This window comes from Archocentrus centrarchus, chromosome 10, assembly GCF_007364275.1.
Source record: "Archocentrus centrarchus isolate MPI-CPG fArcCen1 chromosome 10, fArcCen1, whole genome shotgun sequence".
Taxonomy (NCBI): Eukaryota; Metazoa; Chordata; class Actinopteri; order Cichliformes; family Cichlidae; genus Archocentrus; species Archocentrus centrarchus.
In genome coordinates this window covers 11,024,778-11,037,930 of record NC_044355.1, presented here as the reverse complement: position 1 = coordinate 11,037,930, position 13,153 = coordinate 11,024,778, and the positions used below count along the sequence as shown (strand labels likewise).

Below are 13,153 nucleotides of genomic sequence, written 5' to 3'. Positions count from 1 at the left end.
CAGGCTATGCTGAAGAATATGCTGACTTTGAGGGAGAGAATTGTACAGATATTGTCCTTATAGACTGCATTTCCATGGATGTTTGCATATGTTTCAATAAATCGCTGCACAAATTTCCCATTTTCCTAGCAAAATATAAAGAAATGAGGGGTGACTCAAGACTTTTACACATTACTGTATCTAATACACCTACAGTTGATTTTTTTTTTTTTCCTTACTGAAGGAACAAGTGGTGCATGGTATTATAACACATCCTCCAGAAGTGGGCCTTTCTGGAGGTGTCCACTCGTAATTGTTTGTTAAGGCAATCTGCATTACCTTACCTAACAGACGTCTTTGCATTTTGGGATGTTTTTGAATTCTTAATAAACAAAAATATATTTAAGCTTGCGTAAATTAAACTCCACATAATAAAGATAGTTACAAATGTTTCTATTGAAGTTCTGGTGATTTTCTTTTAGGCCAAAACCTCTTTTAGGGGCACGGTATCTTATACATAAAGGAAACACTAGTTATAAGATGCTGCAATACAGGTAGTGTTTGAATTTGTAAATATAGCTAAAAGAAAACAGAGCTTTCAGAGGTGCATATTTTTTAGGAACAACTGAAAATTTCAGGCAATTCAACACAACAGCACTTCCAAAGTTTGTAGTTTTAGAGTGGATAGGTTGCAGCGTTACTTTTGCTTCCTAGATGCTTTAATTGAGACTTACCCTCTACCAAACACCGGTACCTCTTTTTCAGTTCAACCTGAGGTTTAAATCTATAAAGTTACACTGGTCTTGTCAAAGGTGTTTATTAGCTTCATTTTAATGATTCACCAACGTTCAATTAAGCTTCGAACCAGAAAATAATTCCTGGTTCCACTGGGGCTCGAACCCAGGACCTTCTGCGTGTAAAGCAGACGTGATAACCGCTACACTATGGAACCAGCTGATTCACGTTGTCCTATGATAGCCCGATAAAGATACACAACACACCTAATGTTCACAATCGGTTGGTTTTCCGATATAATGAAGGAATAACAGCTCCGGGAGTCCGCTGGTATTTGCTTCTCTTTCCTGTAGCGCCCTGACTTCGCTGCTTTTTAGACAAACTGACGATGAGTGTCAGTCTCCCCCAGTAAGTCATCTCGCTCGGATACTAACCTAACTACGTCCTAATCTAACCTAGCTGTTGGTGTTTTTAGTTCCAGTGTGAGTCGAGCCCGTTTTCTGCTTGTTTGGACGATTACACATTATGGTAGCTAGCACCGAGCTGCTACTTCTGAGCTGGTAATAACCGAGCTGGGCGAGTCACCTCCATTTGTCCGGGTGTCCAGCCTTCCGGCCGCATGAACTAACAACATACCAAGTCAGGATTAGCGTTTCTAGCTTAGGAAGCTCACTTGGCTTATCCGGCTAGCATGGAACCTCTTTACCCATAGAACAGGACAATGTCTGTACATATAACTCCACTTAAGTGAAAACTTGGAGCTAGATTTTAGATTTTGGATCAAAAGCTGTCTGACAATGAGACACTTTTAAAGTTATTTTTTACCCTGACCATATGTTAAAAATTTTTTTTTTTTTTTACCAAAATTTAACTTGAAGAGTTTTGCACATGTTAAATATTGTAGGCTTGATGCACAGCCGTCTAAACAGATTTAAACATTACACATCACTGCCTGTGTGTGACGTATAGACAAGCAGAATAACACTGTAGAAAGCAGCTACAAGCAGGGCACTTAAACATTTACTGCATCAGAAGCTTTTTACCTTTCTTAATGCAGTCCTGCTTAGAATAAAGGATCAGATCTAGATTCAGTGTAGTTGATTATCTGTTTATATCAATATGTTGTATGTTGTGCATTATGCATCTTGGAGGCTCCTGAGCTACCTCTTGGTTATATCTGCGAGTGTATCAGAAGGTTCTAATATGAACCCCCAAGCGGTCTCTTGCTAAATTGTAAGTGTGTTTATTGCTGATTGGTGAAGCTCCTCAATCAGGCAACTGTCCAGATCCCTGGTACCTCCTTTTTTTATGCTCCCGTAGGGTCTGAAATATGTAATCGTATTTCTATTCTTTCCAATGACTTGATCTTTCACCAAACACATTGTAAGTCGTTTATTCCAGAGGGTGTCCTTTCGGTGGCCTCTTGAAATCTCCTCCCTTCAGCATCTCATTCTTCCATTTTTAGCCATTTTGACTCCAGCTTCCTTAGGTGCCAGTGAGGGAAGGGGAGTCAGGCTGGCTGGAAAATGTGGGGATGACAGCTGCGTCTGTTTATCATGAGGGGTACAATAGCACACCTTGAGAGCCAGCCAGAGCTTGTATTCTCACTGATCCAACACAGCGGGCCAGAATTAATCATATAGATTCATATGTGGGCAGGATCAAAATGCAAGATGGACTAGATCTGTTCCACAGACTGGATCTGACTGAATGGTATGTGTCTATGATACTAGACAGGCCATACAGTATCATAAAGTAAACATACAAGTTAAAAATTAAATTGCTAAGGGGACATTTAAAATAACCTCATATTTGACAAACAGAATTAGCTGTTCATAAATTTTATTTAATAAAAAATTTTTGTTTAGGTCCTCTTGTAACCTGAGTTAACAGGTTGTAGGCTGTGGCAGGTTGCAGCAGATTTGCAATATCACAGAAAAAAATAGCTCAGAAAGGTTTAAAATTACACTAAAAAATGAGCTTGTTTAAATAGAAAAAGCTAAAAGCTCAATAAATCAAAATCTAAATATAATACAATAAGGAGCCTAAATCTAAAAATGAATGCAGGTATTGTGGTATGACATGATATTTACAGAAAGTGTTCAGCTGAAGAGCCTGGTATGAAAATGTAGGTAAAAAAGGAGACCTTTTATATGTTGTAACTTGTTTTAGCCGCTTATCCCAGATGGTGATATGATTGACTTTTCAAAGATTTCTCCAAAGAATTATAAGAAAATAAATAAAACATTTAGCCCTGCAACAGGCTGGCTACCTGTCCAGGGTGTACACCGCCTCTCGCCCTATGGCAGCCCCCCTGAGACCCTGAAAAGTATAAGCAGAAGAAAATGAATGGATGGATGTATAAATAAAACATCCAGGGCACCGTTGCTGTTCTATTACTCTGGGTCATAGACTTGTGCAGTTTTGTCATTGAAACTATGAAATATCTCATGTCATTGATGCTCAAAATTGTTCATAGAAAAATGTTGTAGAAGTGATTTGGTTGGAGTTTTTATCAGTGCTCAAAGGTGTTTCTCAGCCCTGAAAATTTCATGTGGATATGGCCTCTATTTAAGCAGTTACGGGAGCTCAGACATGCTGGAAAAATAAACTAGTTCCTGTGTACTCTGAGGGCCTGTAACTCAGAAAATCTTCATAGCAAGAAGGTACATTTTTGCATGGCATCAATAACTACACTTAAGATACTGTACAAAAAAAAAACTGATTCTGAGGGGGGTCAGGTGGGAGACACTGATTTTTCATGGTGTGACCCATGACCTGAGTTTTAACATTAAATCTTATATGTATATATATATATCCATTTATAGATCAGCTTGAATTATCTTAAAGGTATGGTTAATTTCACTGTTTCTTATCAAAAACACATTGTGCTTTTTTTTCTTTGTAAAGATTATTTAAAATCTTCTTAACCTTCACTTGTTTCCATCCGTCTTTGCTTGCACACAGCTTCTTGTTTGTTGGCTCATTGCTCATTTTGCTGGCATTTTACCTTCACCAGCTGTCAATCACCTTAATAGTGTGTGAAACAAATCAGGACAAAGGTTTGTGACCTCTGTTGGTCACAAAGGGTCCCCATTTTTTTGTCTCGTGAATGAGCAGGCACATGAGGACATGTGCACATGTATTTACATGTCCACCATTGACACTAGGCAGTCCCAAATGTCTTTTTTGGGGGGATGGTGGGGCTACTTGTAATCAACAGCAACTACCGGTAGATTATTCTCTGGGATTGCACCAGCAAAGTTTTCTAATATTAAAAAAATAACCATATGCAGAAGTTAAAATTCAGATTTTAGCTATATTTACAAGCAAAATGATCACAGAGATAGAAGGTTTAAAGTAACAGCACTCTCTGTCATGAGCTCATGAGCTGAGCCCTCAAAGGAAAAGGGACACTCCTTTGAGGATACAAATGTTCACATTTTGGACAAAGACAGATGGTTTGAGTGAGGAGTAAAGGAGGCCATCTACATCCACCTGGAACGACCATCCTTGATGGAGGTGGTGGCCTACGACACCAGCTATCAGCCATTTATAATGCAGTCTTGAAATCCCTTCCCAGGCAGTTCAACCCCCATTCACACCTTGACCCATGTGACCTTAATGACTCACGCATTGGCAAGGTGGGGCACTGTCTCGCAGAGATTTCACACCTTGTCTCATGCCATCCTAAAGACTCACTGGGTGACTGGGTGGGTCAGCCACTCTCTGTATAACCTCCAAGGTGACAAAGTCAGTTAAGCTTAAATACCTGGGACTCTTATCACTGTTTAGAACTGAAGAGGCCTTTCAGATGATCATTCGAATGTCTTCAAAACCTTTAACAAACAAGAAGGCCTACTGCCTTCTTTACAAGCACTTAAGACTATCATAACCTGAACTGACTGGATAACTGAGATCTTTCATAGGTTTTAGTTTAACCTGTCTGACTTTGGGCTAGCTCAGAGACAGATAAACTCACTTTCACAGAAACCAGAGTACCCAGACGAAATGCATGTGGGCACACGGAGAGCAGCCAAACTTCACACACAAAGGCTGCAGCCGACCAGGAGGTTTCAGCCGACATTGGTATGAGGCAGCAGAACAATCCAAATCCCTGAAATAAACAAAATTTTGCTCCATAGTGCCACTTGTGGTCAAACATTCCACAACATGCCTTTAATACCCCATTTAAAACAATGGTGGTGCGTGGTGGTGCTGTGGTTCTCACTGTCCCCTCACAGCAAGAAGGTCCCAGGTTTGAATCTGCCAGCTGGCTGGAGCCTTACCTTTCTGGGTGGAGTTTGTATGTTCTCCCCTGTGTGTATTCGTGCTGCTTTCTGCCTGTGTGTACTCTCTTCATGGACTCCAGCTTCATCTCAAAGTCCAAAGACTTGATTATATCTGTCTCTGAGTTAGCTCTGTGATGGACTGGCTACCTGTCCTCGGTGTGCGTCACCTCTCTCTGAATGATAGCTCCAGCCTCCCAGTGAACCTAAACTGGATAAGCAGGATGGACATATTTGTATGGGTCAACACCCCCCCCCCCCCCCCCCCCCCCCCCCCCCCCCAATGATGATGTAGAAAGGAGGCTGTTTAGTGTTCTACTAAGACCAAAAGTGAACCAATGATCCACATATTTAAATGCAGTTTAATCAACTTCCCTAAAACAACAAAGAGAGGCCGTAAAATTGAGAGCACAAACATGTTGGTGATATACAGAGTGAATGTAGGCACACAGAGGTGAAACTGAAGCTGATAATTATTTGATATAATACAGTGTAATTGTGTCATTTACAGTGAAGTGTGTGGTGCTACACTGCAGATCGGACTGTCTGTTAACGGAGTGACAACTGTCTCGTATAAAAGGGTCCGGTGTGGGTCTGTGCTTTGCATCTAAGCTTCAAATAGGTGAAAGCTTTTACTTCTAATCTTCTTCTACACAATAATGTGTGCCCACTGTCAAGAGTAGACGGCCTGATTTGATGCAGACCACTGCAGATGTTCTACCATCTTGAAAATCAGTCACTGGAACTAAACTGCTGTTTCAGTCGGACTTTCATCTGTGCAGCGTGTTTCCAGTTTTACAAGCAATGCCATTTGCTGTAAAATGCCTGTGGCCATTTTGATGGTCTTCTTGGACACGTGTGTGATTCCAGTGACTGTAGACCCTGAGCCCCCACAGAGCGCAGCTACAGTATCTTCATTCTGAGTTATTTTATGCTCTTACTCTCACGTCTGTCTGTCTTTTCTCCCTTTGAAACACCTTAAATTGATCACATGCCACATGAACATCTGGCATAAAGTGTGAGGTTGTCAGAATTACACAAAAACATCTCATTCAGACCCAGTTTTGTGGTTTTTATGTGCTAGTTTTTCTTGTTAAATTTCAGGCCCCTGCCCCGAAATAATGCATATTAATATAAAATGCATTTTAAAAGAATAGGCTGCCATGTCCCACTTACTCAGGATAATTTTCAGATGTCACTGTCAGCAGTTTCCATAGGGTCTGTCCATCAGTAGGAAGTCCAGTATTTCCAGTGACAACTGCTCACAGCAAGGTCTGTAGATCATGCAAACTGTCCTTTATCAGCATCACATATCTCAAAACCTGGGCACGATTAAACCACAAAGCTTTCATGTAAGCATATGTCTTTTTTTGTATTTGGGCTTACATGGCCGTACAATTTTAACCAATGTGATGGTGTCTCCCAAATAACCAGTTCGGGTTAACCTGCAGTCAATCACCTAAATGGATGATTGTGTGACCATGAATTAAGTGAAAGCAATGGACATTACTAGCACAGACAGCTGCCCTAAATACTGTGCAGTGTGTGTACTGTAGCAGTTGTCTGATGAGGCCTGAAAGATCTCAGGTACTGCTCCTGAGTTCTTCTCTTTAAGAACAAGAAGTGTGACTCCTTAAATCTGCACATATGCAGGCCATCTCTTCTTTGCGTCCTCTCTTATCCTACTGGTTAAGTCTTGAAGGTTTGTATCCTGACAAATCTGGATCTTAACAGCAGTCCTGATTTGTTTTCTGACTTAAGGTACTTTTACAGCCTCTAACAAGTTCTCAGGATGTCCTGACCTTTCTGGCCCAGGTATCTTTGAGAGGTCCACGTGTAGCGATGCAGTGAAAGCGTTAAACAAAGAAAAGGGAAATTAAACTAGATGTTACATTATGTGGCTCTCCATCACTAATGATTAGACTTGCTTTTTCAACATTATTTTCCCAACATCTATATTTGTACTTTTATAATATTTACTCTGTCTTGTCTGTCACGTTGCCAAGAGAACACGCGATCTCTGACTTTTTTTTTAATAACCTCCATGAGCGTCTTTCAACACTTTTAAAGTGATTCATCAGTAACTCAGCAATTTGGCTGTTATATAGATGATTTCAGACCCTTTATTAGTCTGCTTGTGTGACATTTAGGGCACGGGCCCTCCATGCTGCCTGTACATATTCTGGCTCTTTTTTCATTCAGTTTTCTTACTTCATCAGTTGACAATCCAAAGACAGTAAACTGGCAGAGAGAGAGACAGAGAGAGAGAGAAAGAGGGAGGTATAGTATGCAACAAATGTCACCCAGTGGGGAGTTAAACTGTTATAGTAAGAGTAATATGGTAACCATTAGCCACTAGGACACCAGATGCTATATCAATTTGTAGATTCACCATAATGCTCGTTGCCCTCAAGTGCTGTTGTTTGAACGCTGCATCTGAACCTCAATATTTCATTCACACAGGAAATAGGCAGGCTGTCTTGCTCATGTCCAAAGCTTCTTGCCATAGCAGATTCACATTGAAACCCCTCTCGAGAAAAGGTATTACTCAAAATGCAAAATAGTATAGAAATTACAGCTTGAGGAGTATAAGATGTTTTAGGGAGATCCAGTGATGGACAAACTATAAAATGAAATCATACACAATCTTCAGTATTTAGCAGCTGAAATGGCAGTTGCTATGAGCTAATATCAGCAAATATAAAATCCACCAATAAAGGTAGCTTCTGACATTTTTTTTCCACTGTTAAACATATGAAAACTTATTGGACATGTATATTACAGGTTGTAGTGACTGACTTTAACAAACAAGTGCACCTTTTCATTGAAAATTGGCCACTTTGATTTTTGACTTTGTATTATCTTCTTTTTGCACATCTGCAATGAGCTGGATGGCCTCGTAAGAGACTGCAGCGTGCCGTGATTAATTGGGCTGCACGGGTCTGACGCTAAACCATCATTAGATTGTTAAAGTAATGCGTGGGCAGCGTAATCGGACTTGAAGACACGCTTAATCAAAATTTAGATCGCACCTGCTTTAAGTGTCCTCTAAGCAGAACATCTAAATCTGCTGTGGAAAGGTGCTTTATAAAGGACTGTGTGTGTCTGACTCGCCGAGTATCGTTCATTTAAAGATTCAAGCCCACCGAGCACCCAGCGTGTTTGTTATTCACCTGTAGGTCTTTACCCCGGCGCTAGGACCCAGGGTGCGCGATTTTCATCTCCAGCTGCTGCAGACCGAAAACTGGCAATAAGGGAAGATCGCGAGGACAAGCCAAAATTGCATACTGTATTCATTCTACTTCAAAATCACATCCCCGGCCCCGCAGCGAAGCCACTGTGGAGACAACAATAGCTTGTTGCGCTGTGTTTGCTGGCTTTGTGGCTGTAGACGGCTCGGAGCGCAAGGTAAGACGGTGCAATACCATGCGATTACTAATAACAAAGGCGTTACGGGCGAGCAGGGGGCATTAAAGGGGGCATTGCACAACGCTATTGAGGGCGAGCAAAACTCTGCCAAACTTTGACCTGGCTATCTGCATTTTCTAGTTGTCGCTGTCTTGCGGGAGCCGCTACCGTAGCCTGTAGTTGCGGAGATGTTTCGCTGTTATCCCACGGCATTATGTAGGATCGTGTCACATGTAGCCTATGGACAAGCCAACTTGTGTGTGTCGGGATGACATCTGAGTGTGCAGTGCAAGCGTGCCGGCTGTGGATGCAGTCGGCTACGCAAACGCGGACACAGTAACTAAAAGCAAAGAGATATATTTGAATTTCAGGCAGATATTTAACGTGATGTGGACGGCGCAAAGGGCCATCCATTAACCTGGAAAATAAGAACATCACCCCTGACTGTTTCTGTGATCGGCTGCCATCCTCCCTTCGCTTGCTGTAGAATAATTCATTACTTAGACCAAGATGGAAGAATAATGCGCTTGATTTTTTTACTCAAGCGCGTTATTCTTCCATCTTCCCAGCCTCGACATTCAACATTGACCAGGTGAACCACCAACTCAGACGGGACATCCTCGACGCTGCTGGAGAGCATGGCGGCCTAAATAGGTAGGGTCGATAATCTCCAATATGACTCACAGATAGATGACTATGAATGCCCACTTTGAAAACGGTATATTCTTTCACAAAAAGAGATCGGGCCTGCGATATAAACAACGTGCCTTCATCTATATCGCAGTTGTCATAGTGCATGTGCGGACTACCACATCCCTGCTGTACTGATTTACAAATGCACGCATAACAAGTTTTTTTTTTTTGAAGCCCTCAGATTCAGACGTCCGATGTGGAGCCCGTGAACCAAACTCGTCTATAATTGTGAAGCCCCGAGCAGCCGGTCACTACCGGGATAGCTCTTGCGCGGTCGTTGAGGTCTCCGGGTTACCCCGACTCAGACACAATGCGATGTGTCAGCTGGCGACTTTGTGATACTCGTGCTTTATGCCGACACGGTCCTCTACGACGCCCCCCCCCCCCCCCCCCCCCCCCCTTTTTTTTTTTAAACTGATCGCCGTTTTTTTCTTTTCCTTTTTTCCCCCAATTTCACATTTGGCCATCTGTCAACGATTTGGCTGCCTGCACGCAGCCATTACTGAGCGAATGGCGAAGGGCATGTTAGAGGCTCTCACACACCGATCCGCTCCGCGATAGGAGAGCGGCAGCGAAGTAGTTTCTGCTCGCTCTGCTCTCGGCGGATGGACGGAATCGTTTGTCCTGCACCGCCGTGGTGGTCAGGATCCGACACGGATCGTGCATGGTAGTAAACAAACTCTTTTTCAGTGGCACGACGATGTCAGGCTCCCCGTGGTGTGTGTATGTGTGTGTGCATGCGTGCATGGTTATTTCCTCACCCCCGCAAGTGTTAAGAAAAGTAGGAAATTTGTTGGCCTAAAGGAGCGGATACCCTTGTAAACAGCAGGCCTGCGCTGCTTTCAGGATTCAGGTAAGACAAGTGGCCTAATTACAGCAGGGTAACCTGTACCGCTTAACTACTGAGCCAAAATGTGATTATGGAGTGAGAGCGCTAAATATCCTGTGGTTGTTTATCTTTGGGGAGGGGGGCGGCCGCGGTCGAACAGGACCAAGTGCAAAACTCCTGCTCCACCGACTGGGTTGAAACTTCAGGGGTTTTTTTTTTGTTTGCCTTTGTTTGAGTGGAAGTTGTAGATATGTTGTCATTCACCTCACAACTGCAAACATGAGCTGGTGGTCCACAGCTTCCTACAGTCAGTGAAGGAGAAAGCTGCTCATGTTTCAGTGTGAACTTTTTCAGATTCACAACAGGCTGCAAATCTTTGTGGGGGGGGGGGGGATTTTATTCTGTTACAAATGAGGCGCACAACCTTCAAAAGAGGTTGTAGATGATATTACTTTTTGGAGTAATATGTCTTGTTTTATATCCTGACCTCCTTCGGTTGTGTTAAATGCAGTGCATCTTCTATATTAAAGCATGTTTGGTTTGTTGTCAGTAGGTTGAAGGCTCTTGTCCTTGTGCTTTGGGGCAGCTGTCTAGATTTTTATACAGAGAAGAAAACTGAGGGCCAGCATTAAAATTCAAAACCCACACCTCATCCATATTGTAGTTTTGCCCTGAACTTATCTTAAAACCACTTCTCTCTATCCAGTTAAAACCTGAGCTGACCTGATAGTAACAGGAAATGTGATTTTGACACACAGCACTGCAAGAGGTGAATGACAGGGAACTGAAGAGGCACTGCAGAGGGATTGGCACCATCTTTGTTCATGTATTCATTATAAATGTTTATTAGCATCCATGTTTACTGAATCTCTTCACAGCACGTGGGCCAGACTGGCTCATACCAAGTCATATATATATATATATATATATATATATATATATATATATATATGACATGGTTCACTTGGGATGTATTCAGCATAATGCACGTGGTGACTGTGTGTGGCATAAAGGAAGTAAAGTTGCCAAGAAGAGTGAGTTGTGTTTTTACTGTTTTCAATGAAAGACAGCAAGTATTTGTGGGCACATTGTTGACGTGAATAATTCCAACTCAGGAGTTTAATAATATCACTTTTTTTTTTTTTTTAAAGGAGTGTGAAAATAATTGTGCAGATAATTTAAAATCAATCAGATTTAACACAATGTAGACACGGGTGGAAATGTCATCGTGTAAGCAAGAGTTGGACTTTTTATACAACTGAGCTGATGGAGGTCAGTGCTGGAAGCCCTGTATTTGAAGCTTAACCTCAATAGACTGGTGAGGTTGGATGCATAGCATAATCACAAATAACCCCAGACTTCTGTGAGGATGACATTATTCATGGATCTGTTTCAAAATCCTGCACAGAAGTCATTAAAAAGCCGCATCTTCTCCCAGCTATAGTCCGTCAGGCTGCAGCCTACAGCATGTAACTGGAGAGCCACCAACACCCCAGAGTCTTTCTTCCTCGTGTTAATTCGCCTGCAACAGACCCAAACCTCTCCTACCTCCTCCTCTACCTTTTTTTTTATTCGTATTGTGGACGTTTAGAAACGATCACCCACAGCTGACTGTTAATTGACCCGACTGACACTCAGGCACGCACCGACATCCAGCGATCCTCGGAGCCGCTTTTTGGTTTTCTTTTCATTTTTCTTCTTCTTTTTTATTTAAATACAGTTTATTACTTCGTTACCCCGATAAGCCCTTTCAGTTTAGCGCACCGTTACACTCTTTTGGTCGCGATCCCCCCATTCCCCTTGAGCGGCTGGAGCTCGCGTTGCATGCCGGTACCTGCAGTGCTCACCCCTCCCAGCCTCTCCAGCGTCTAATCCTGGGCGTGGATAGCCGAGCACTACATCTCCCATGCTGTCACCGTGCACCCTTCTGCCCCCCCCACCTCTCTCTCTCTCCGCTCTCGCTCTCTCACACACCAGACTGGAGACTGGAGATACGGAACGGACCGTCTTGAAGACCCCCCCCCTCCTACCCTCCCCTCCTCCCTTCCTCCCTCCCGCCCCCCCCGGACTTTTAGGACCGAAAACCGTCGAGATCAGTGAGCACCCGCGGACGGTAGAGGCGAAAGGCTGGACACGGCCGTATCACAGTCGTGCCTGTACCGTGGTTCACATGCCATCTGGACGAGCAGGTTCGTAACTGTTTGTGTCATTAGACATCTTTTTATCCCCACAGCTGATTGTCTTGGGGATTATTCAGTATTTCGCATAGAGTGAGTCCGAAAGGGGCCGGAGAGGAGAGCAGCGGAGAGGCTCGGTGGGTCGGGGGCTCTGGTGAATGCCTTTCAACGGCGAAGTGGCTCAGTCGGTCCGCCAAAGGGCCGATAAGAGGGACCGGAGCACTTCACATTAGGTCGGCCGGGGATAAATAACAGTAGCTTGCCTCAACATGCAAACCGCCGGGAGTGCTGCGAGGGCTTCGCAGAGACTCGGCTGCGCAGGGAAGCTGTAAACCTAACGTTGCTGGAGGTGGTGGTGGTGGTCAGCGGAGTTAAATATATTGTTTGTCCCCTTTTCGTGGCCACTCCAGCTGCACAATAAGTTGTGTCACCCACCCCTCTGGGCGTTCTCCTGCTGGGTACTCCCCCCCCCCACACACACACACACTTATCTGCCAGTAAGTCTGTGCCTCCAGTTTTCTGTGTTATCAGCGGCAGAAATTGATTATTTGTTTGTAAAAACGTCCACTGGCAGGGTTAGTTTGTAGGCTGATGAAACGGTCCAGGAGTTTAGTTTGTTTGGCTCTCCCGTTGTTCTCCCTATGTCTTTGCATTGATGTTGACTTACCTTATCAGGCGGAGATGTGACACATTGCCACATTGTGTGCTCATACGTCGCAGCCGAGGGAACCACTCGATAGGAGGGAAATCTCTCGTGTCACTTTCCTATATTTTCCTCAAACATCTGTCTTTCATCTCTGAACCTTCCCATCCCGTCTTCTTCGGGTTATTTAGACAAGGTTTAGAGACGCAGACAGGCTGTCTGCTCAGTTTGCGCCCGTGTTTGTGTGCGGATGGACCGATCACCTGAGAGCCAGTTGCCATTCTCTCATTATGGTGACTGTTCGCCATCTCCAGCGAGAGAGGGAGAGGGAGCGACCCGGAGCTCTCCAGAGTTTTTCCGTGCTGATAATTATAACAGAGGTAAACGTGTTATTTTCGGG

The 13,153-nt window shown here is 43.5% G+C and overlaps 1 protein-coding gene and 1 non-coding gene across 3 annotated transcripts in view; one reads left to right on the top strand and one right to left on the bottom strand.

Moving 5' to 3' along the window:
- Positions 1-858: 858 nt before the first annotated feature.
- trnav-uac (transfer RNA valine (anticodon UAC)) lies at positions 859-931 on the bottom strand. Its single transcript has one exon. It is a non-coding gene; the product is annotated as a tRNA-Val (tRNA).
- Positions 932-1,005: 74 nt separating this feature from the next.
- Positions 1,006-13,153, top strand: part of bcorl1 (BCL6 corepressor-like 1) — a 30,369-nt gene continuing 18,221 nt past the window's right edge. Inside the window, exon 1 of one of the 2 annotated variants that reach the window (XM_030740255.1) lies at positions 1,006-1,122. The gene's annotated coding sequence lies outside the window, so the exon portion shown is untranslated. Of the gene's footprint in view, positions 1,123-12,018; positions 12,123-13,153 lie in introns of those variants that run through there. The other variant, XM_030740253.1, reaches the window with a different exon arrangement.